We start from the raw sequence: 25,799 nt of genomic DNA, 5'->3' as shown, positions 1-25,799 counted from the left end.
GTGAGGTTTTTGTATTTTGTCCAGAATTTGTAATGGTTTTCTGCAGGATTAGTTCAACACAAGCTACTCCACTATTACTAGAAGCAGCTAATATTTTAAGATGCCAGGAAAGTTTTAAATATTCAAAGGATATTCTTGGACACATGACCACAAGGTAAAAGATGGATTATAATATTTCAAAATGATATATTCATGTTATCACTATTATTCCATAAATTGATTCATGTAGTCTATTAGGTTATAATTCAACTTAAATTATATCAGCCTTGTTTTTATTTTTCCCACAAACAATATATATACTTTACTTTGTCCCATGTAAGTAAACGTGATAATGATCATATACCTAGTACATAACCATGTACTTGGCTGTTTCTTCTACTAGAGTTTTTTGTTTGTTTGTTTAATAAACAATAGAAACCAACTCCAGTTAACTTTAACAGAAAATAAAGTCATTGCATTAAAATCAAGTAGGCCACTGAATCGATGAAAGCCTAGAGAATTAGGCTCCAGAGGAAACTAAAGGAGGTAAGGTATGATGAGAATTCTAAGCCATATACTCAGATCTCATAGCCCTTAAAACACATTGAATATTCATGCCAACTGTCCACTCTTATGGGAAACTCTCAACTCCACAGCTGCATCATCTAATCTAAGTAATTTAACATCATCACTCTTAAGTGTTAGTGTCTTGTACAGGACTGTCTGGCTCACAGTCTAACTGCCAGGGGTAGATAGTAGAGCCTACCTCACCACATTTAACAGTCCCTCAAAATAAGAAGGAATGCATCTGTAAGTTAGTTCTAATATATTACTATTTATTATAAAATAAAGAGCATAAATGACTGACAAGGGAGCAAACATCAGAGTAAAATCATACAATTGAGGATTTCTAAAAGTAACATGTCATGCTTGCTTCTTTCATAGTTCAGTGCTTCAAATTATTTTGGAGTTAAAGTTATACCCAACTTAAAATCAGATATATAAAGCTCTCATTTATTAAATAAAGCAAGGAGGAATTAATTCCTTTAAAAGAGGATTCTTGCATTTCGAAAGCATTCATTGCTACATTCTTTCAAATAACTCCATTACAATTAAAATAAGATTAGAATTTCGTTAACCAACGTCACCACAAAGAAAATAATAAATTTAAAAAATAAATAAAATAAGATTAGATTAAAAACCTATTTTCTTCTACTTTCTGAACTAGAACACAGATTTTGACCATTCAACTTTTGCATTTACACCCAGAGCATCATATTATTGATTTCAGATTCACACATTTTGGGGTGTCTGCCTTCAAAGAATTTACTTGACTAAACTGAAATAATTGTGCAGACATGAAACAATTTCTCTCTGGTAACTACTAAAATCAGGCTAATATAAAGTACCAGAGAGGGAACCAGTATTAAACAGGAAAAAAAAATTGTGAAAGACTGAAATTTAATGGGTGTCTTGGCTAGCTTGGCCCATTGTCTGTCATTGACGAGGCTTTTTTTATAACTCTATAGGGAGAGAAGTTAATTTGTAGAAAATTGATAACAAAACAAATGATACACCTGTCTACAGATATGTAAATCGGTCTTGATTATTGTTCATTTCAGCATTCTTTATTTGAAATATAAATATGTGATACTTCAAACAATATCATAATATCATTAATTAATGAGTTAAATAAAATCTTGACTTGTGTTCAATTTACATTTGTATAAAAGTCATGATTATATTCTCTTTTAAAATGTATCTTTTAACAAAAATGGTCTGTTTAGTAAAGGGCTAAAATGAAAAGATAAACATACACAACTGCCACAAATGATTCTATAATACAACCTTAAAAAATAAGGCAAAGGAGAGCTGCTTAGAAGATAACTGCTAGAACTAAATAGACTAAAGATCATTGATAAAATAACTATTTCTCTATATTATATGATAGAAATAGCCTAAAAAAGCATTGGCCTCTACTATAGACACTATGTCTGTCTCTCTCCGCACATGCACACACACATATACTATGTAGTATACTGTACTCTATATATCTTATGCAGTACACAGTATATATAAACATATTACTATACGTATATAGCACGCAGTATGCAAAATGTATACATATGTATATGTACATATATATGCTATAGACACTATAAAAATGAGAACCATCCTACTATTAAATGGATAATCATTCCCACCACACAGAATAAGAATCCAGAAAATAACTATGCATCCTAGACTCCTGCATTTCACCTAGTTGTTTACTACAATGAGGAACTTAACAATTTGGCATCAAGAGTTTATTTTTTTATAGGTGTACAGTTAAGAAATTTTATTTTTCAATTAGACATTGGTTAAATATCTACCTCTAGTTAATAGCTTTCTCATAATCAATTTACAATAATAATAAAATCAGATTTTCACAGCCAGAAAACACCATGTTATTTTTAAAGCCTTCACTATGAGGTAGTTTCACAATTCAGTTTCAAACATTTCTAAAGTAATTTCAAATAATAGTAACCAAAATGCTTTTTAAAATTCCTTGGTAATAAGTTCTATTTGGTATGGTAACAGTTCACTTTAGATGCATATTTCGAACTGTTATATATAATCCTACTTAAAGAGTAATTTCCAAAGTGATATTTCCTGAAGTCAAAAGCCAGACTTCATGTCTCTAGAATAATCTTGCCTTGTAGTAGTTTTAACTTCAGTAAGTCTACATGACCCTTGCAAAGTAGTTCTGGCTGGCCTGGGCTTGTTGTAAATAGTTGGTTGAGTCAGACAGCTTTTTAAATGTCAACATACTTAACAATTCACATGATGTACAAGGAAAGTATTGTATTATAAAATACAGATGCGTTTCCTCTTGTGAAATAAAGTTAATCATTTAGGAAAGTCTACTTAAAGGAAATGGGATAGATTTATGTTTTCTAAAAAAAAACTGAGAGAGTATCTCATCTCATTTTTCCCTCCCCTGATCCCATTCCGAACATGACCTCGAGATCAAATGTTTTATGTATGACAGAAAAAGAAACACCATTAAACAATGCAAACCTGCAAAATCTAATAGTCACATAAGCCTGTGAAATTTCAAAAAACTGTTCTATATTTTTAATATTGAAAATAATCAAATAACTTTATGTTAAATACAAACTTTCAAAGCTCCTTAGTATATCCCCTCTAAAATTTTAAACAAATATACTTGATATGAAAAATAGCATTTTATCCAAATATCAAATATACTGAGTATTTGAACAGCAAACACAAACAGACCTAATCCCAATTACAGACTATGTTGTGAAATGTTAATGTATTTAAATTTTTTAATTATACATGGAATTAACTGAAATATTGCACTTTAAACAATTAGTTATTAATATTTCAGTCATGTCAAATAACGAGAACACATGAACAAATGATATTCAATGCAGAAAATTTTCAAAGGCAAATTATAAGTTGTGAGAAGTCTAGTTTGGCTTCTGGAAAATGTTAACTGCTAGTCTACACAGATATTCACGGAAGTTTTGAATAGCTCTTTTAAGGAAAATACTAAATGATGATGCTGTAAACACATAAAAGTTTAAGAAAATATACTGAGTAATATTTACACCTCTTAATCAGGCCATATTAATATGGCAGACTTAATTAACAGTCATGGTTTCACAGAATTTTTAGTGAATACAAGGTATTAAATAATTGAAAATCCTTGCCCTAGTTTTACATCGATTTTCAGCATTATCATTATTTAAAATTATCGCAATATTAACAGTCTCAAAATAACACAGGAAGTAAATCACTTAGCTTACATTGCCTACAGAGTAGGGCTTGGTTCTGGAAGGATGAAGAACCAGGATGCAGATACACATTACCAACTATATCCTCAGATGCCACTTAGAGAAATTGCCCTCTCCACCAACCCTACTAGAAGGAGAGCTAGCCACAGAATATTCCAATGAAAAGGAGTAATACGTGTTCTGAAAATTATGATTCCAGCTGCTCTTCCATATACCTGAGTGAGCTGAGAATGAGCACCTGACATAGTTTAGAGATTGGTAAGCAAACTATGAGGGGCTTGGTAGAAGCTCTGCCCAAATAACAATGGTGACAACCTCCCAGGCCGGCCTACCTATATCTATCTGTCTGTCTATTCTCTTTCTATTCTCTCACTCTCTGTGCTCTCTCTTTCTCTCTCCCCCTCCATCCCTCCATCTCTCCAGAACTATAGCTACACCAAACAGTTAAGAATAGGAAGAAAACAAAGATTTAAAAGGAAGTCAAGTTATTAGTAGATCTGTGAACTCCTAAGGCTAGATGGACAGTTAGTTAACCAAGAATCCATAACTTTCTGAGACTCTAGAATGGCCTATTAGTCCTATTCTCCATGAAGCTCACATAATTGTTCTATTTATTCTTTTCATGGGAAAGGAGAGAGGGATTGGAATCTCAGTTTGGCTTTTTCCTGGGTTTCTCTGAGGTCTTGCCAAGTGGCTGAAATTTGTCTTTTTATTAATCTGTGTATCCTTACAGTATGGCTTCTCATTACAAAGTATCTGAGGTGATCTCTGTTCCTAAAAAAAATAAGAGTGCTAAATAAAATAATTTGTTTTTATTTTAGCTCATTTCCTCTCATTATGCCAAATTAGAAAAAAGTCATTATCATTTACTTAAAGAAAACCCTTAATTCACTAATGTAATCCACTGAATAACATAAGAAACCACAAGTCTCTACTGCTTAGATAATCAGATAGAGTGATACTGTGATATAATAAGAAATATATATTTGGTCTTCCTCCCTGGTTACTGACATAAGAACTTCTAAAACCCTTGGAGTTTCCTGAGTGATAAGAGTGCCTTTGGTATACCAATGAGATGACTCTTCGCTGAGGTGCTCTGAAATAGCTTCAGGATGGGTGCTCGTCTCCAGAAAGACCAAAGCATGAAGAGGGTTGAAACTTTCAGCTCCACCCCAGGATCTCCAGGGAAGAAAGAGAAGCTGGAGATTGAGTTAACATTAGCCAGTGATTTAATCAACCAGTCTATATAATGAAGCCTCCATAACAACTCCTAAACTAGAGAGTTCGGAAAACTTCCAGGTTTTTGAACACATCAAGGTGTTGGGAGGGTGACACACCCAAAGAAAACATGAAAGTTCCATACCCCTTCCTTCATACCTTTTCCTATGCATCTCTTCCATTTGGCTGTTCCTGGATTGTATCTTTTATAATAAATCAGTGACAGCAAATAAACTGTTTTCTTCAGTTCTGTCAGCCATCCTAGCAAATTACTGAACCTGAGGCAGGGTCATAGAAACCTCTAATTTATAGCCAGTTAGTCAGAAGTATAGGAGAAGAGGCCTGGGCTTATGAGGGCTCTGAAATAGGGGCAGTCTTGTGGGAGTAAGCCCTTATCCTGCAGAGTCTTGCTAACTCTAGGTAGGATCAGAATTGAACTGAATTATAGACACCAGTTGGTGTATGAAGAAAACAGGATAATTTTTTGGTATAGAAAACCCACATATTTGGTGTCAGAAGTGTTGGTAGTAAGAAACAGTATGATAGGTAGACAAATAGATGTAGATTAAGAATGGAAAACTTATAGTAGAATGCCATCTAATAAATATTGAAGAAATGACAGAGTTTGAAAAGCATTTTACAATCATAGTAATAACTAAATCAGGGAAAGAGCATCAGTGACTACTAAAACTATAGGTTAAAGTTTGATGGGAAACAAGATATTAATATACTCTCAAAGTATGTCTCCAATGATTACTTATTAATTACAAAGGGAAAATAAGATAATTTTACAATGGAGAAATCTGGTGAACAATACAAATGATTGCAAGTAACTTCACAAATAAAACAAGCTGATGTAATGCCCAGATAAAGCCACATCTCTTACACAGTATTCCTACAAAAATACATAACCTGAATTCAATTAAGAGAAACTTCAAACGAACACAAATTGAGGGACGGTGTACAAAATAACTAGCCTATACACTTCAAAAATGCAATATCATAAAAGAGAGAGCTAATGAACTGTCCCAGACCACAGGAAATTAGACATTCCTCATATTGGAGAAAAAAATGTTATAGGACATTGAGACAACTGGCAGAAAGTGAACATGAGAGTATATATATAAGAATATATATTTATATCATCCCAGTTCCTGATACAGGGCTCCTAAAACCCTTGTAAATAGGGGTGCTAGGAGAATCTTTTGTTCTAATATTTAGTCTTTGACCCTAGTTGTTGGCAAAGAGCTCCTAAAACTTATAATTTCCTAACAGGTAAGAGAACTAGGAACAAATCTTTTGTTTGAATATTTAGCCTTTGTCCCCAGTTTCTGATACAGGGCTCCTAAATCCCTTGGAATTGTCTAGGTGATATGAGTGTATTTTGTTCTAAATGAGAAAACTCTGGGTGGGCTCCTGTATGGTTTTTGAATGGGGGCTGGTCACCAGAAAGACCAAGCCATGATTAGAAGCTGGGAATTTTCATCTCTTCCTCCCATTCTCTATAGAGGGTAGAGAGACTGGAAATGGAGTTGGTAAACTGATCATGTCTACATGCTGAAGACTCCATAAAAATGCCAATACTATGTGGTTCAAAGAGCTTCCAGGTTGCTGACCACATCCATGAACTGGGATGATGATGTATCCCAATTCCACAGAGACAGAAGCTCCTGTGCTGAAGAACCTCCCAGACTTCACCCTATGTATCATTTATTTGGCTGTCCATATTTATCATATCCTTTATTATATAATAAACTAATACACAGAAGTAGGCGATTCCCTGAGTTCTGTGAGCTGTTCTAGCAAATAACTGAATCCAAGGAGGAGGTCATGGGAACTGCCGATTTGTAGCCAAGTGGGACAGAAGTTATGGGTAACCTAAGGACCTAACTCTTGCTTCTGGTATTGAACTAGGAGGCAGACTCATGGGACTGAGCCCTAAAGTTCTGTGATCTGATGCTATCTCCAGGTGGATAGTGTCAGAAGTAAACTGTAAGACACTCAGCTGATGTTGCAGAATTGCTTGGTATGGGCAAGAATTCCCACCATTTGATGACTAGAAATGTCACAAGTGAAGTGCTCTGTATAAGTAGTAAAGGAGAAATACAGAAGAAAGACTGAGTTTTCCCTACGAAATAGTATGCATCGATGTTACATTTCTGGATTTTATAATTGTATGATGGTTATTGGTAAAAATGTCCTTGTTCTTGGAAAATATTCACTAAAGAATATAGGGGTATAAAACAGCATGATGTCTTCAACTTATTCTCAAATGGTTCAGAAAAAAATAGCATTTGGAGGGGGAGTAGAGAGAAAGAGAGAGAGAACGTGTGTGATAAAGCATGGATCCCCAACACCAGGCCAAGAACCGGCACTGGTACCAGAGTGGGGCCTGTTAGGAACCAGGCCTCACAGCAGGAGCTGAGTAGCAGGCAAGTGATTAAAGAAGCTTCATCTATATATGCAGCTGCTCCCCAGCACTAGCATCACCACCTCAGTTCCGCCTCAGATCATCAGGCATTAGATTCTCATAGGACTGTAAACTCTGTTATGAACTGCACATGTGAGCGATCTAGGTTGCACATGCCTTATGAGAATCTAATGCCTGATAACCTGAGGTGGAGCTGAGGCTGTGATGTTAGTACTGGGGAATGGCTGCAAATACAGATTGACATTAGCACAGAGACCATAATAAATCAACTGCTTGTAGACTCATATCATATCCTACCAGTGAATGGCAAGTGATGATTAAGCTGCATCTGATGACAGGCTTTATAGTGGCAAGTGGGTTGATGCACTTCAATTGTACAGTTGCATCTGGTGCCAGGCTGTCAGAATCTGACATTTATTTCAGTCCGTGCATGGCCCCGCCATTATTTTATTTACCACATCTGTCCGTGCTGCATTCCCACACTGCACACTTCTCGGTCACAGTTTTGGTAAGCCCACAAGCTAACTCTAGCCAAAATGAGTAAAAAAAACAAACGCCACTGGAGAGCTTATTTGAAAAGGGGGAAAGATCCAATGATAAGACAGCAGAAAACTCCAAGACCTCAACAGAAAGCATGCTGTATTTAAAAGTAAATGCCAAGAGTCCTACTTAAATCATGGGTCCATTGCAAGGTGATTCACATTCTCCAAGACCACTTTGTGTAATATGTGGTGACCAGCTATCCAACGAAGCTATGAAATCTTCAAAACTGCTTCACCACATGGAAACCAAGCACCCTGCAATAAAGACAAGCCTTTAGAGTTTTTCAAAAGAAAGAAACATGAACATGAAGAACAGAAGCAATTATTGAAGAATACCACTTCATCAAGTGTCTGCACTGAGAGCGTCATCCTTAGTGGCTAACTATATTGCTAAAGCTAAGAAGCCCTTTACTATTGTGAAAAGTTGATCCTGCCTGCTGCTAAGGACATGTGTTGTGAACATTTAAGAAAGGCTATAGTTCAAATTGTGGCACGTGTTCCTCTGTCTACCACCATAACTAGATGAACTGATGAAACAGCAGAGGATACTGAGGCACAGTTATTAGAGAGGATTAATGAGTCACTGTGGTATACAATCCAGGGTGACCAGTCTACTGATATTGACAACAAGGCAACAATGCTTGCTTCTAGGCAATATCTTTTTCAGGAGGATGTGCATGAGGATATGTTATATGTGCTTTTGCTGCCAACCAACACCATAGCTGCAGAACTATTCAAGTCTGTGAATGTACATATCAGGAAACTGAATTGGTCATTTTGTGTCGGTATACGCATGGACAGAGCAGCTGCTGTGACCAGATGGCTTTCTGGTTTCACTACTCAGGTCAAAGAAGTCGCTTTGAATGAGAGTCTACACACTATGTCATCCACGGAGAAATGCTGGCTAGCTGAAATCACCTGAACTTAACATTTTCCAGGATGTGATTAAAATGATCAACTACATTAAAGTACGTGCCCTTAACTCACATCTCTTTGCTCAGCTCTGTGAGGAGATGGACACAGAGCACACGTCTTCTCTCATACATAGAAGTGAGATGGCTTTCTAAAGGTAGATCACTGGCCAGAGGTTTTGGGTTATGAGAGCCACTCCAAAGATTTTAGAAAAAGAGTCACCACTAGCAGCACATTTCAGTGACACAGAATGGGCTGCAAAACTTGCACTTGTGTGATATATTCAACCTGCTTAACCAACTCAATCTGTCACTTCAGGGGAGAACAACGACTGTGTTCAAGTCAGGAGATAAAGTGGCTGCATTCAAAGCCAAACTGGAATTACGGAGGCAATGAGTGAACATGGGATTTTTGACATGTTTCAAACATTAGCAGAGATTTTGAAAGAGAATGAGCCAGGGCCTTCTTTCTCCCAGCTGGTACATGATCACCTATCTCAGCTTTCAAATGAGTTTGAACATTACTTCCCTACCACAAAAGACCCCCAAACTGGGAAGGAATGGTTCCGCAATCTATTTGTGAATAAGTCAGGTGAAACATTTTTGTGTCAAAAGAGAATCAACTGCTTGAGATTGCAAATGACGGTGACCTTAAAAGTATGTTTGAGACAACTTCAAATCTCCACATGTTCTGGATTAAAATCAAGGCAGAATATCCTGAGATTGCCACAAAAGTACTGAAAAGCCTGCTTCCATTTCCAACATCCTAGCTTTGTGAGGTAGAGTTTTCTGCAGTGAAAGCAACCAAACCAAGATTACAGAGTAGACTGGACGTAAGCAACACACTTCGGGTGTCACTGTCTCCCATTACCCACAGATGGGACCAACTAGTTGCAGGAAAACAAGCTCTGGGCTCCTAATGATTCTTCATTATGGTGAGTTATATAATTATTTCATTATGTATTACAATGTAATAATAATAGAAATAAAGTATACAGTAAAGGTAATGTGCTTGAATCATCCTGAAACCATTCCTCCCACCTCCTGGTCCATGGAAAAACTGTCTTCCATGAAACCAGTCCCTGGTGCCAAAAAGTTTGGGGACTGCTATGATAAAGCAACTGTAACAGAATGATAATTGGTAAATCTGGGTGAGAGGACTCAGAGAAGAACTTTGTATTATTCTTATAATTCTTCAGTACATTTAAAAAATAGCAGAACTCGCAAAAAGAGGAGGAGTTCCTGTTTACCAAAAGAAAGTAAGGATTAAAAACAAGACTAGTAGGCATATGAAGCTATGTTAGGAGAGAAAAGGTGTGGTGCAGGATGAGGGACACCAGGAGGAGCCCAGGAAATAACCTGGGTTGAGGAGAAAACATTATAAGATTGGAGAAGACAAGGTGGTTAGAATTCTCTGGAGAGAAGAGAGCCACACACAGAGAGAACTCCAGAGACCTTCATAGGGTCCTCCTTGAGAATCCAACTGAGTACTAACAGTACCTGCATATGAGGAAATTTCATAAGGCCAGAGAAAGAAAGACCAGAAACACTTAGAGATCAGTGCTTGGCCCGCATATGGGTCACAGAAAAATTTTGTGATTCACAGTAATTGGGTAGAAAATCCGGATAAGTCTTGCCTCAGGAGTGGGGAATTATTGGCCCTAGACTGAGCACTACTTAGATACTACCTAGTAAATCTTAAAAGCAAGTCTTGAAAGTCTCAAACTATTTTCAGGTAACTTAACTGCATCTCAGACTAAGTTTAAAATTTTTTATAGAAAAATAAAAATATCCAACACCCAGAAAGATAATATTTACAGTGTCTGGTATTCAATAAAAAATTACCAAATATCCAACGAAACATAAAATTATAATCAATAAGGGAAAAAGGTCAAAACCAACCCAGCTCTGACAAAAATATTAAGATATTATAATTAAAAGACTAGAACATTAAAACAATTATAATGTATTATATATTCAAAAAATTTAGTAGATATGAAAGATATAAAAAGACCCAGATAACGCTTCTAGAGATGAAACCTGTAATACATGAGATGAAAAATACAATGGATGAAATTAACAGATTAGCTGTTAGACATAGCAATTAAACTTCACAACATAAAAACTGGAAAGAAAAAATAATTTAAATAATGAACAGAGAGCATCATTGAAACATGAAACATAAAAAAACTACAGCAAGGCATATCATAATCAAATTACTTAAAACCAGTGATAAAAAAGGCACTTAAGTACAAAAGACAACAGCAGGAGACATCACAAACAAAGCAAATAAAAAGATAGTAGACCATCATCTTTAAAGTACTGAAAGAAAAAACTGTCAGCCCAGTGAAGACGTCTTTCAAAATCAAAGTTAAAAGACTTTTCAGGCATACAAAGCTGAGAAAATATTTCACCATCCATTTCACATTATAATATTTTAGGCAGAAGGAAAATAAATCACCATATTAGAAATGTGGATCTACACAATGAAAGTATTGACAAGGAAAACTATATAAGTATTAGATATTTTTCTCATTATTTACATCTCTTTAAAAGATAACTGTTTAAACAAAAATAATAACAATGTAGTATGCGGCTTCTAACATGTAGAAGTAAAATCTAAGACAACCAGAGAGGCGGAAAAATGGCGTAGATTCATCCCTCTTGCAACCAAATCAAAGTTGTGACAGAAACATAGAACAAACAGCAAGCGAAGTCACCTGGGATCTATATGAACAGGAGCACTACAACTAGAGAGAGAAGAAAGAAATCACCCTGCAATGGCATAAAGTAGGAGATGGCAAAGACGCAAGGCTGCCTGGTCTCAAGCGGCTGAGTGGGACAGAGGCTATGGCGGCAGCAGCCAGCAGCTGCAGATGCCTTTTAAAAAAACCGTGTCCACGAGTGGACTTTTGTGGTGATGGACATGCTCGCTCTGAGCACCAGCACCAGGTCAGCTGCACAGGGAAGGAAAAGGGCATCAGGAACTTACAGGGGGACACTGAGTTGTTGGAGTGAGGGCCAGCAGCAAGGCTATCTCCCAGCCAGAAGTGCGAGCGGTATCCTCTGTTGAACCCTCCCCACTCCCAGTGTGCAGACTCAGCGCCACTATAGCTGAGATGTCATCAAACTGAATAACAGAAGGTGTTCTGCCCAGAGGATCCCCTTAAACTCCACCTCCTTCAACTTACGACCCCACCCAAGCCACATGTAGTTCTATTCTCGGAGTGCCCCTTGCTGAGAAGTGCCAAGACTCACACTGGTGACAGCTGGCCTCGGTTTCTAGTGTGGCCTCTTAAGGCAACTAGAAGCACAACATCTGCGGATTGCTCGCTGAATCTTAACAGGTGGCCCCAGAGGGGCACAGGCTGGGGCTAAACTTGGCCTGCAGCCGAACTCCTCTCAGGACTGTGCCACTGGACACCTACTTCACAAATCCACACTAATAAGACCAGGAGACTTAGGAGCTTTACTTAGAACATAGAAATAGACACAGAAAGGTAGCCAATATGGGAAGACAAAGAAGCAGAAACCATATGAGAAAACACAACAGAGATCCAAGAATAATGGAGTCAAGCAATCTAACAGAGGCAGAGTTCAAAACACTGGTTAGAAAGATGCTCAATGAACTTAAGGGAAGTGTAGATGAACTCAGTGAGAACTTTAACAAATAGATAAAAAAAAAAATACAAATTGAAATGGAAATAAAAAGGAACCAGTCAGAAATGAAGAACACATTATCTGAGATGAAGAGTATATTAGAGGGAATAAACAATGGATAAAGAAGAGGACTGAACCACTGATACATAGGTTGGGGAAGCCAAGGACACTCAATTAAAATGGCAAGAAAAAAGAAGCAAGACTATAATAATAATTTAAGGAACATATGGGACACTATTAAATGTATAAGTATCTGTGTCATAGGGGTACCTGAAGGAAAACAAGAAGCTGAAGAGCTATCTGAAGAAATAATGATGGAAAACTTCCCTAACCAGGTGAAGGAAATAGACATACAACCCCAGGAAGCTCAGAGAGTCCCAAAAAAGATGAACCCAAAGAGGCCCACAGCAAGACACATTATAATTAAAATGCCAAAGCTTAAATACAGAGAGAAAATCTTAAAAGCAGCAAGAGAAAAGCAGTTAGTTACCTACCAGGGTGCACTCATAAGACTGGCAGCTGATTTCTCAAAAGAAACTATGCAGGACAGAAGGGCTTGGCACAAAATATTCAACGTGATGAAAACCCAGGATTTACAACCAAGAATACTTCATCCGGCAAAGCTATCATTTAGAGTTGAAGGACAGATAAAAAGCTTCCCAGACAAAAATCAACTAAAGGAATTCAACACCAAACCAGTATCACAGGAAATGTTGGAGGGACTTCTTTAAGAAGAAAAAACATGCATCAAAAATATGAATAAAGAATGGCAATAACTACATTCCTATCAACAAGTACTTCAAATAGAAAAGAATTAAGAGCTCCAATCAAAAGATAGAGTGGCGGAATGGATAAGAAAACAAGACTCCCACATATGCTGCCTACTAAAGACTCGCTTTAGATTAAAAGACACACACAGACTAAAAGGAAGGGGATGGAAAAAGATATTGCTTTGATGGACCTAGATAATATTGTGCTGAATAAGTCAGATAAAGACAAATGTCACACAATTCACATATATGTGGAATCTAAAGAACAAAATAAACAATAAAAACAGAAATAAATATTCTCATAGAGAATATTTTGAGAGCTACTAGACGGGAGGGAGGTTGGGGAGATGGTGAAAAAGGACAAAGAGATTAAGAAGTACAAATGGATAGTTACAAAATAGACATGGAGCTATAAAGTGTGCATAAGGAAAACAGTTAATAATATTTTAATAAATATGTAAAGGGGAAGCGTGTACTACATTTAGTAGGGTGATCACTTTGTGAGTTATATAGATCTTTAATCCCTATGCTGTACAACCGAAACTAATATATTATTGTATGCCAACTATAATTTTAAAAATACTCACTGAATTGTACAATGTAAATATGAGCAACTGTCTATTATATTTCAATAAAGCCAGAAAAAAAATTGTGTTAAGAACACTTAATATGATTTTTACTCTCTTAATGAAATTTTAAGTGGCCAATATAGTATTATTGAATATAGGCACAATGTTGTATAGAATTCTATAAATATTCATCTTGCATAACTGAAGCTTTATACCAGTTGAACAACAATTTTCTGTTTTTCTCTCCCTCCAACTCTGGCAACCAACATTCTGCTTTCTGTTTTTATGAGTTTGACTATTTTAAATACCTCATATAAGTGGAATCATGTGATATTTGTTTTTCTGTGATTGGCTTATTTCACTCACATAATATAAAGTCCTTCAGGATCATCTATGTTGTCATATACAGCAGGATTTCCTCTTTTTTAAAGGCTACATAATATTGCATTGTTTGTTTATACTACAATTGTTTATCCATTCATGTGTCAATGAACATTTAGGCTATTTCTGTATCTTGGCTATTGTGAATAATCCTGCAATAAATTGTGTTGCATATAAAAAATATATATATGACAACGATAACACAATGGTTCAGAAAAGAGAAGTGGAAATAAGTTATTGAAAGTTCTTACACTATAAGTCATACAATATCACTTGAAGGTAGACGTGGCAAAAGGATGTATGGTATAAATCCTAAAGCAGTTATGAAAATAACAAAACTGTTACCGCTAATAAGCCAACAAAGATAAAATGGAATCGAAAGAGGGGACAAAGAACAGATAAGACAAACAGAAAACAAATAGTGAGATGACAAATTTAAACCTAACCTTGAAAACTTGAATGGGATTTGCAAATATGAAAATCCTTCTGTTAGGGTAGAAGATTTATGAGACTTCTATTCTTTTTCAAAGTTGCTGTTCCATAATAAAAGAAAAAGCTCTAAGCCACTATATATGTTTTTTTATAAAACATACAAACGAGGTTGATCAGATTATGTATATATTTTAAATACGTAATAAATGCATATTAAAATACACAAATGAATAAAAAAAATACCCATGTACCCATAACATCTTATGAAGAAGCAGATTACTAATACTTTGAAGACTCCAGTATACCCTCTTCTCCTCTCCACCCCAGAGGTTGACAGAATGGATAAAAACACACAGCCCAACTATATGCTGTCTTCAAGAGACTCACTTGAGATCAAAAGACAAACAGTTGAAAGTGAAAGGATAGAAAAAAGATATTCCATGCAAATAGTAACCAAAAGAGAAGAGGGGTCGCTATACTAATATCAGACAAACCAGACTTTAAATCAAAAAAGGTTATAGGACACAAGGAAGGACATTATATGTCAACACAGCAAAAACATAACAATTATATTAACCCACTTAATCACAGACTGTAAAAATATATGAAGCAAAAACTGATAGATCTGAAGAGAGAAATAGACAGTTATACAATATAATTGGAGACTTCAATACCCCTCTGAAAATAATGGATAGAACAATAGAAACCTAAATATAAGACCTAAAACAATAAAACTCATAGGAGAAAACCTTCATGACTTTGAATTTGGCAATGACTTCTTGGATATATACCAAAGGCATGGGTAAAAAAAAAAAAGTGGACAAATTAGACTTCATAAATATGTTTAAATCTTGTACAGACCACATCAGAGCACCACAGAAATACAACAGAAATTACAAGTGTTGGCAAGGATATGGAGAAATCAGAACTCTTGTACTATGTTGGTGGGAATATAAAATGGTGCAACCACTAATGGAAAGGAGAATGGCAATACCTCAAAAAATTAAAAATAGAATTATATGTTCCACTTCTAGGTATACACCTAAAACAACTGAAAGCAGGATCTTGAAGTATTTGTACACCTATGTTCATAGCAGCATTATTCACAATACCTAAAATTTGGAAGCAAACCCAGGGTCCATAAACTGATGAATGAATAAGCAAAGCGTAGCATAAAAATACAATGCAACATTATTCAGTTTTTAAAAGAAAAGTAAATTCTGCAATGTTACAACATAGATGAAACTTGAGGATATGCTGAATGAAAGAAAGCAGTCACAAAAAGACAAATCCTATATGATTCCATTTATATGATGTACTAGAGTAGTCGAAATCATAAAGACAGACATTGTGATGGTGGTTGCCAAAGGCTGAGGGGAGGGGAGAATGCAGATTTTATTTAATAAGTATAGAATTTCAGTTTTATAAGATGAAAAGTAATATGAGAATAGATGGTGATGGCTGCACAACAATTTGAAGGTATTTAATACCAATGAACTGTATACTTATGGTTTAGATAGTAAATTTTATGTTATGTATATTTCATCACAGTAAAAAAAGTTATAATAATTTGGTCTCTAATTTGTTGCACAAGTCTTAATCTTGCTTTTTAATGACTATTTTTATTACACTATTACCTAACATGGCTCTTTATTAATGACCTGGATGTTAAGTAAAACACATTTTTAAATGTGGAGGTACTTAAACTAACAGTAAAGTTATGTTTAGATTACTCTGGTTTTTTTTGCTAGTTTCAATGAAAGGGAATCAGTTTACAACAAAATTGTTATATAAAAGAATTTTGAAGTTTAATTGTATTTCGTTAAAGAAAACATGAAGATAACTGATTTTTAACTAGATGCATACAAATTTTATATACACTACAGATAAAATTAATGAGGTTAATTTCATACTGTAAACCTATGAAATTATGAAGCTCCAAAATACGTAAAGTATCAAAAGCCGACATTCGATTTTAAGCATTTGAAACCTAATGTTCCTTTAATAGCTCTGTTGGATGTTGCTAAAATGGTATTTCAAATATTTTCTGTAATTTAAATATCACCTAAATAATGCTGAGCTTGGGAAAAAATGTTAAGAACATCTCCAAATCTAGCATAACAGTTTAATGCTCTATTGTTTGCTACCTTAACAAATGCTTACAATGCATTCAGAAACGAGAGATTCACACTCAAAATAAAATTGTAATGACATATTGTGCTACTTGACATTAGTTATCACCAGAGATGGTTCTCCAAGAAGACAGAGAAGACAATCTGTTATTATAATTGAAAATGTGCTGATATGCCCTCCCCCCAAAATCCACTCTTGCAATGTATATTACCTATGAAAGGTAATTTATAATCAGTGCTGACTCTCATTAATCTAATTTACAAAGGAGAACTAACTATAAAAAGAACAAGGTCCTACACTACCAGACTGATTGTGTGTTTCGATTGGGAGGGGAGATGTGGGCATACATGTTTGTAGCCTTCTTGGAGTATGGCAATGTCCTGTCCCAAAGGACTGCAGTGAGAATTCTGGTTATGAAAACTCTCCATTGGAAAATTCACTGTTATCGAGGACAGAAATCATGAGATTTTAAAAACAATAACAAGGGGGAAAAAAACAAAAAAACTTTTTCTCTAGTAGAATTCATTTGGCAGAATTGTGGGAGGAATTTTTGATCCAGGCTTAGAGTAGAAGGTAAGACATTGAGAAGCTAGGTTTTGAGAATGAATACCTATTCTATGAGAGAAAGATCAACCTGTTTTGCTCTTCAGAGGGAGAGGCAGGAGAGAGAACCAGAAGGAGCATGCTGCATGTTACAGTCATGAAAGTCACCTAGGCACTCTATGCACAATTTTTATTAAGGAATTTAATGCAAGCCACAGGTTTTTTTTTTTTTTAGCAAATTATGTAATGAAATATTTATTCCAATTATGTTCAATCTTGACCTTAAAAAATGTTTATTTTCTACTTTCTATTAACAAAATGTAAAATTATATACTAGTCACCAGATCAACTCATTTTTAATTCACTTTCTTCTTTCATTAAATACACAGGCAAAGTTTGATTGTGAGGTTTAATAAGTCTAACAAAATTAATGTATTTATGTCTAACTTGCAGCTCAATAACCATTGAGTTTGCTAACCATTTACTGAAGGAATGCCATACCTTTATCACAGCTTTCACTTTATAAATCAGTTATTTTAGATCTACTTTATATCACTTTATTATAAAGCAATGAGAAATAGCGTATCATGAGTCTAGTAAATTATTTTAAACATTAATATTTTATTATCTCTGCATCATTTTATTGTTTTAATCTCTTTCAAATGTGCTCCATAATTTATTTCTCAGAGATTTTATAATCATCCTCAAAATGAGTATTAATGCATTAATTTTAAAATGTTCTTTTTAATTATTTTTTTCATTGAAGAAATTATTTAAATTTTCTTTTGTTCCCTTGTCTACCTCCCCGTCCCCTGTCTTCCCACCCTCTGGCAACCACTAGTCCACTGTCCATGTCCGTGAGTCTCTGTTTGTTTGTCCTGTTCATTTGCTGCTTTTAGGTTTATATCCCACATAAAAGTGATATCATGTGATTTTCAACTTTTTCTATCTGGCTTATTTCACTTAGTATGATTATTTTAAGGTCCATCCATGTTATTGTAAATGGCAGTATTTCATCTCTTCTTATGGCTGAGTAATATTCCATTGTATATATATACCATAGCTTCTTTAGCCAATCATCATAAGACACTTCGGTTGCTTCCATGTCCTGGCCACTGTGAATAATGCTGCTATGAACATCAGTGTGCAAATATCTTCAGATATGAGTTTTCAAGTCTTTAGGATAAATACCCAATAGAGGGATTAATGGATCAAATGGTAGATCAATTAGTTTTTTGAGAAACCTCCATACTGTTTTCCATAGTGGCTGTACCAATTTGCAGTCCCACCAGCAGTGTATAAGGGTTCCTATTTCTCGGAATTATTTTTTCTGAAAGTAATTGCATCTTACTTGATTGTTTGTCTTCACCAATTAGGTTACATGGTAATATTTTATCCAAAATTGGCAATTCAATGAGCAAATTAGCCACCTCAAGGTTTAACAAAAACATATTTAAAGCATATGATCAGATAAAAGCACTTAATTAAAAATATTGTTTTGCGAAGGGAATACTGAAATATTTCAATTCTTCCTAATATTTTCACAGCACACTGAATTAATTACAGTAACGAAATAAAAGAGAAACTGTTTAATTTTAGGCAAATTTTAGTAAAGCTGTGAATGACTAATGGATAATAAATCCTTTTGTAAGTAAATGGTCTTCAATTCTTTCCTTTCAACTTAATTGGAGAATAGCCTAAATGAGCTACCGGTTAACACATCATTGAAAATTTCTGATAATAGACCACCATGTGCTTTTGTTTTGCAAATGACATGGAAGGAATTCAAAGAGCTCTCATCTTATTTATGTGAATAAGGTTTCTAGGCACTAACATCTATATCTCTGGACAAAAGAATATATTTGAAATTGAATCCAGTCTCATTCTAACTATAAGAAATATTCATCCACAGACATATGAACTAATCAAGGGAGAAAAAGTCCCATCCATTAAAAGATATACTGCCATTAAAATTTTACTTTTAATTTTTAATAATAATCTAAATTTGTAACATTCATTTTGATGAATTGTATACCATTAAGAATTGTAATAATAAAAAGTTCATTGTACTTACAGCCATGAGACAGATTTAAAAAACAAAAATTAGTTTCAATTTATAGTCATCTTTTGTGATAGAGGTATAATGATAGTGTGATCATAAAAGGACTTTTAAGCATTAAAATATATTAAAAATTATGTCAGGGATGTATGTCGGAAGTTTGAAATTAAGGGTGTATAGAAACCTCAACTTCTTAATGTCCAAGAAGAGATGTGTCTATCTATTTTTTAAATGGATGATCACAGGAGGATATTTAGATTCCGTTGTGTATTTTTTGAAGAATATAAGTTTTGTCTAAAATTTTAATATAATACATTGAAATCACAACCTTTATAACTGTATAAACATGACACATTTTATATGTTAATTTTTAAATGTGTGAAGGGTTATGTAGTTTTAAAAAAATGGTTAAGATCTTAGTTTCCTAGATGGCAAGAAGAGCTCGAACAAATCAACACCTTTGAAACTAAGCTTCCTAAACTGTAAAATGAAAATATTCATTCTACTTCAAGATTAGATTATATATATGTAATATTATACATATATTCAATATGTATTTACCATATACTGTATGTTCATTATACACATTTATACTTTTTGTAAAATGTAAGACAATATGATTAAATTTATGAGGGCCTAGAAAAATAATATTTCCCTTAATTTTGAGTCCTTTTTATATAAACTAGAGAGATCAAAGAAGACATCACATGACAGGTCCCAGCTGTGAGTCATGAAAACTTGATTCATTTCCAGGAGCTATATTTAAAATTGAACATATAAACAACTAAATTCCCTATGTGTCACAATTCTTTCAAATTAAACTTAGCCAAATATGGGAGAGTACTGCAAAAACAGTGGAAACTGAAGCACTGAAACATTCAAGAAAAGAGCAAGGGACACGGATTTAGAAGCAATGCTATGGAGGGTCAGCCTTACCCAGTCAATTCCATCCTGTGGGGACCATTTGCAACTTATCTTTATAATAAGCATTTTGCAACATAAATTCTAAGGACTGTAGCAAGGTTATGAAACTGGTAAGAGTAATATATGCCCATTTTCTGGGCCTCCATCTACAGTTCTCAGTTCCATTTAAATGCAGCCAACTACTATATATTCCCCAAGCATACTAGATAATAAACACACCATATTAGAAAAGATAATTTTGCTAAGTATATATTTTATAATCTAAACTTGTTCTTAATTCTGCCTAAAAGTTAAGCCTGATAATTTAGCTAAATGATTTGGTAAACAAGTTAATAATAAGCTATTTACCAAAAAATTGATAATGTATAAATTTTTATTAAAGTATCAAATTACATCTGTAAAATTACTGATATACTCAGTATTTCACAACCTCTTCCAATCTTTTCCAATCCATATAATTTACATTTACAAAATTTTTGCTTAGTTTAAAAAGTTTGAAACTGATTAGGTTCAGTTAGCCAAGATTAGTCTTCCAGCTTCCACAATGGCAATTTTAAAGGCATTTTGCTTATATCTATTGTGAGGAAAATATTATGTTGTATTCTATGAGACATATGTAAATATATAAGACATTGTCTCTGAATTCAAGGAAATTATCAGTCTAATAACTGATACAGAAAAGTTGAAAGCATTGTACAGTGACCACCACCTAAATTCTATAATTAACAATTTACTATATAATATTTCCTATTACTCTATTTATATTTTAATTTTTTATGGACATAACTATTCATTCCTCTATACATCCATTAATCTATCCATCTTATAGTTTTAATGCATTTCAAAGAAAGTTGCAGGCATAATTACTTAAGCATATCATATATCATTAACTAGAGTTTAATAATTTTTACAGATTTTAGATAAAATTTATAAATATGAAATGCACAAATCTTAAGTTGTTTTTTTTAAAACAAATGCTTACTTATACTTCTGTAACCCAAATCTCTATCAAGACACAGGATATTACTGCTGCCCAAAAAGTTCTCTCATGCCAATTTCTATTTCTAGTCAATCTCCACCACATTTCCATCTCTAAACGGAACTCCTATTGGTGATTTATTTTCCTACCAGAGGTCAGTTTTGCAGACAATTTTTAAATCCAAAATTTAAAACAAAGAGTGATCATCAGGTTGAGGAATCAAAAAAGACTTCATGTGGATGGACAGATGTATAGATAAATGATAACATAAATAGAGCAAAATGCAGTGTAACTGTAGAAATTAGGTGGTGGGCATATGGGTATGACAGTTATCAATTTATTACCTCAAAGCACCAAATCTACCTTTTTTTTGCCCTGCTTTCTGACACTGGAACTAAACTCTGTCAACATTTCTCCTTTGCCAGCCTAAGAGAGGGCAATGGAATGACTTTGGCAAGGTGATAACTGCAGAGAGACACTTCCCTTCCGGACTCTGGTCCTCCATTATTATTATATTATTATTATTATTCAGTGTGGGAGCCCAGGAGCCCTCCTGAGGAAACAAGTTCCAGCTGTGGCCGCAGGTTCCCCCCGACAATGAGCACTTCTGTAGATCATGCAGCCATGTTAGACACGGCCTTTTTGAAGAGGTCTGAATCCAGGTTTTAGGAAGAAGGGATGTCCCATGGGGTCTTTCTTCTCTATCCTAGAAGTAGAAACCGCTCTACTGTATCTGCTGCTTCTGGGACCCTTAGACTCAGCTTTTTTCCCCTTTCAGTAGTTAACCACCCTTCCCCTTGTTCTAGTTAACAATTCATCATATTGAATTTTCAAGTAATCAGTACAGTTTGGTCTCCTAACTGAACCTAGGCTAATATAAAGGGTATTCACTGTATCCTGGACATTTGAAAACGTTGGGGAAGGGAGGAAAAGAGAAGAGATATATTTTAAAAGATTGGCAAAATGTTAATATTGTTGAAGCTAGATGATGAACAGAGAAAATAAAACTACTCTATGTTCATTTTATGTATATTGGAAATTCTGTACTCAAGAGTTAAGAAAAAGAAGAAAGGCTTTATAAAGGTCAAAGCATTTGAAGAGAGTTAGAATAGAGTTTAACAGGCAGGAACAGAGGATGAGATTCCAGTTGAGGAAAAAGCACAAACATGGAGGCTGAAAACTGAAGGACATGTTTGAGCAACAGCAAAAAGGCTGGCTAAAGACATGTAATGCAAATGAATATGTTTGGTGAGATTTTTTTCTCCCTTTTAACCTTCACTCCAGTATGTTAGTTTTTCACATTTAATTGCTTTCACTTTCCCCCTACTCCCCTGTCCTTGCCCCAGCCCATATTTCTACTTACTGACCAAGGCCTAGTTCTTCCCATTATTCCCTACTTCTTATAAATGATAAATTGATCCATTTCATAGGCGTTTTGTATGTCTTAATTTTTTTAAATAACAGGCATAATTATATCTATCTTTGGACACATTTACGAGAAAATGTAGATATGTTTGTGCTTATACAGCAGTATTTTTTTAAATTCAAAGCCATAAGCAGTGACATAAAACAAGTTTTCATAATCTCTAGTTAGTAGAGAATAGGAAAAAGCACTAATTGATTTATTATTATTTAATAGCTCCTCTTTCTTTTTATAATCACAAAACAGATCTATATGCAGAGTAAATATATGTGTGTGTGTATGTCAGCACATTATCTCCAGGAAGGGATTTGTAATATTCTTTGTGGGTGGTGAATACAGTTGAACAAATAATAAAAAGAATACCTAATGTTTTCCCCACCCACTAATGCATTTAAAGTCTCCTTAAGCCCCTCTCCAGTGACATGTCTCTTCTTTCTTATTTCCTAGAAATGAAAATTACTGTGAAATTTGATTTATGAAAAACATGCTTGTTTAAGCCAAACCAAAAATATTATAAATTATAAAAACAGCTAGACATTTAAAAGAAAGAACTTATAGAGATAAAGTCATAGAGAACAAATATTTCCAAATAAAACATGTATTACGAAAATTTAGAAAAAGGATATATGACTATAGACCTGTCACACACACTAAAATATTCAGATACCCCAACTAAGCTCTTCTCTCTCCTAACCCCCATTATTAGTAGGGTCTGAACTTGTCGTTCTCTTTCAAGTCTCTACATATGGCACATGCTACTTAGAATGTGGCAAGGACATAGGTATTCCAGAATAGTAGACAGCAGCAGACAAATACTGTTCAGTGTCACCCAGGCAATGACTCAGCTTTCTCAACCCCTCCACAATGACGTGGGCTTGCTGATGCTAAGCCTGGTTCAAGGTTCAGGACAATGTAATGTTCCTAAACATTCTTTTAAATGAACACTCTGAGACAGTTAATGTGCTTTCTTCCAGAATAAAAAGACAGTGGTTAAGACAATTGGGTTTCTTTCTCACCTGACAGGACCCTTCCTGTGTAGTCAGTATAAGAAACAGCTTCGCTCTCCATAGAGAACACAATGGCAAAAGAAATGCCCCATCAAAGATATGTTGCAGCTGTTCCTATTCCAGTTGATGCCTTGCTTCCACTAAATTCTAGCAGCTGTGCAACAGAACTTTCTGTGATGGTGAAAATATTCCATGTTCTGTCATATGTGGTTATTGAGCACTCGAAATGTAACTAGTATGACTGAGGAATTGGATTTTTAATTTTGTTTAATTTAAATTAAATTTAAATAGGTATATGAGGATACAGTCTTGGACAACACAGTTCTAGAGCCTTAAAAAAAAGGAAACTTAAAGAACTTATGTTTGCATGTTGACATAGAAATGGCATTTGAAAACACGCAATTCATGAATTAGATCACTTAAGGATTAAGTGTAGACAAAAGAATACAGACACTCAGACAAAAGAATACAGTGTTCAGAGGTCGGAGACAAGAACTTGCGAGAAACACTGGGGCCAGGGGAGCAACCAGTGTGACATAAGAGGAGAACCAGAGAAGTATGTTGTCTGAGAGCCCTGTGAATAGTGATTCAAGGAGGAGTCATTCAGCTCTGATATTGATAGATCAAGTTGGAAAGTAAGGTGTTATATTTCTTTCCCACAATAGCAAACCCTCCAAAACTGAAGAGAGAAAAACTGAAAGATATCACTCGGCACTCATTTACCAATGACAGAGAAAAACGAGAAGTTATACCAATGTTACTTAACATATACATTTCATTTGTATTCATTACATATGTGCTATTCTAGAGTATCACATCTTCCTTTTAACAGCCACATGAAACACGGTTTCAGAGACCACAACAATTCTCCAGAGCAGCATTAATTATAAATGAAAACCTCATAAGCTGTTTTACTGGCTGAGGCTGCCTGTAACAATCAGTGTCTTATTCAGCTGCTACGCTCTCCTTAGAAATGCAGGTGTGGAATAATTAAACGCTCAAGATAATTTAAAGAGCAACCAGTTTCCAAAAGAGAATGGGCAAAAGTGTCAACATTCACGGAGGACTTACAGAAAAAGTTAGATCTATGGACTGTGAGCCCCAGGAAGGGAAGGGCTTACCTCCCACAAAGCAGGTGCTCGATATTTTTCATTTAACTTTAAAAGAGCTGCATTTTACACCGGAGAGGGGACGTAAAGTTCAGAACACTACTCCCTCCAGAACACTATTGCCCCAACACACTGCGCGGAGAAGGGACTGGCGAGCTCGCGGGCATCCGCCTTGTATATCAGCACCGGGTTAGCTAAAAGCAACGCCAGACGGTGCATAACTGCATTCTGGACGCTAAAGTTAAAAGAAAACCCCTCGCCCTCCGGCCCGGGCTCACCTGCCTCCTGAGTAAGACGCGTGGCCTCGCCCTCCTCAGAGGGGGGTCGCCGCAAACCGCTCACCTCTTCACCGGACACAACCTGGGAGGGTCCCCTGAATAAAGAAGGAGGACCCGGGAAGGGGCGGCGCGCTCGCTCCGTCTTCAGAGTCTCAGAACTGCAGCCGCCAGATTCCTCAGGTATCACCAGCTGCCCGTGCGTGCGCTTGCTCTCCCGCTTCGTCGCTTAGCAACAAGAGAAGCCGACCAGGCTTCCCGACACGTCAATTCCTCCCGCTCCTTCAGTGTGAATCGTAGTTTAAAAGATTTTGTTTCCGGGTCAAGCGGGCCGTGCGCAACGGGAGACGTCTACCTCCCACGTTTACTCTTGGCCCAGGATAAAGTCTCAGTTGCACATGTGGGTTGTATAGCTAAGGGGTTTGACTCTGCTTCGACTGACACACGCCCCTCCTGCCGCCAATTGCTGGGCGCTCTCAGGCAGTCCTTTCCTTCTGTGCCCAAACAATTCGCTTATTGCCCTTCACCATCCGCTTATTGCCCTTCTCCAATCACAGCGGCTCGCCCTCGGGGACTACTTTGCAATCTGCGAGGAGCGCACGGAGAAAGGAGTAAGAGGGCACTAAGACCTCGGGAAGTGTAGTTCAACACTTG

General features: G+C 35.6%; 1 protein-coding gene across 9 annotated transcripts in view; it reads right to left on the bottom strand.

Annotated features, from left to right (window-relative positions):
* The window catches only part of WDPCP (WD repeat containing planar cell polarity effector), a 331,453-nt gene extending 305,699 nt beyond the window's left edge, over positions 1-25,754 (bottom strand). For 4 of the 9 annotated variants that reach the window (XM_039887010.1, XM_039887013.1, XM_039887016.1 and 1 more), the window contains exon 1: positions 25,149-25,720. The gene's annotated coding sequence lies outside the window, so the exon portion shown is untranslated. Of the gene's footprint in view, positions 1-25,148 lie in introns of all 9 variants that reach the window. The other 5 variants (XM_039887009.1, XM_039887011.1, XM_039887008.1 and 2 more) reach the window with 4 other exon arrangements.
* Positions 25,755-25,799: the final 45 nt, after the last annotated feature.

The sequence above is a fragment of the Pteropus medius genome, unplaced genomic scaffold, assembly GCF_902729225.1.
Source record: "Pteropus medius unplaced genomic scaffold, Ma_sr-lr_union100, whole genome shotgun sequence".
Lineage (NCBI taxonomy): Eukaryota > Metazoa > Chordata > Mammalia > Chiroptera > Pteropodidae > Pteropus > Pteropus medius.
The sequence above is the reverse complement of the archived record's forward strand: the minus strand, read 5'-3'. Positions and strand labels throughout refer to the sequence as shown.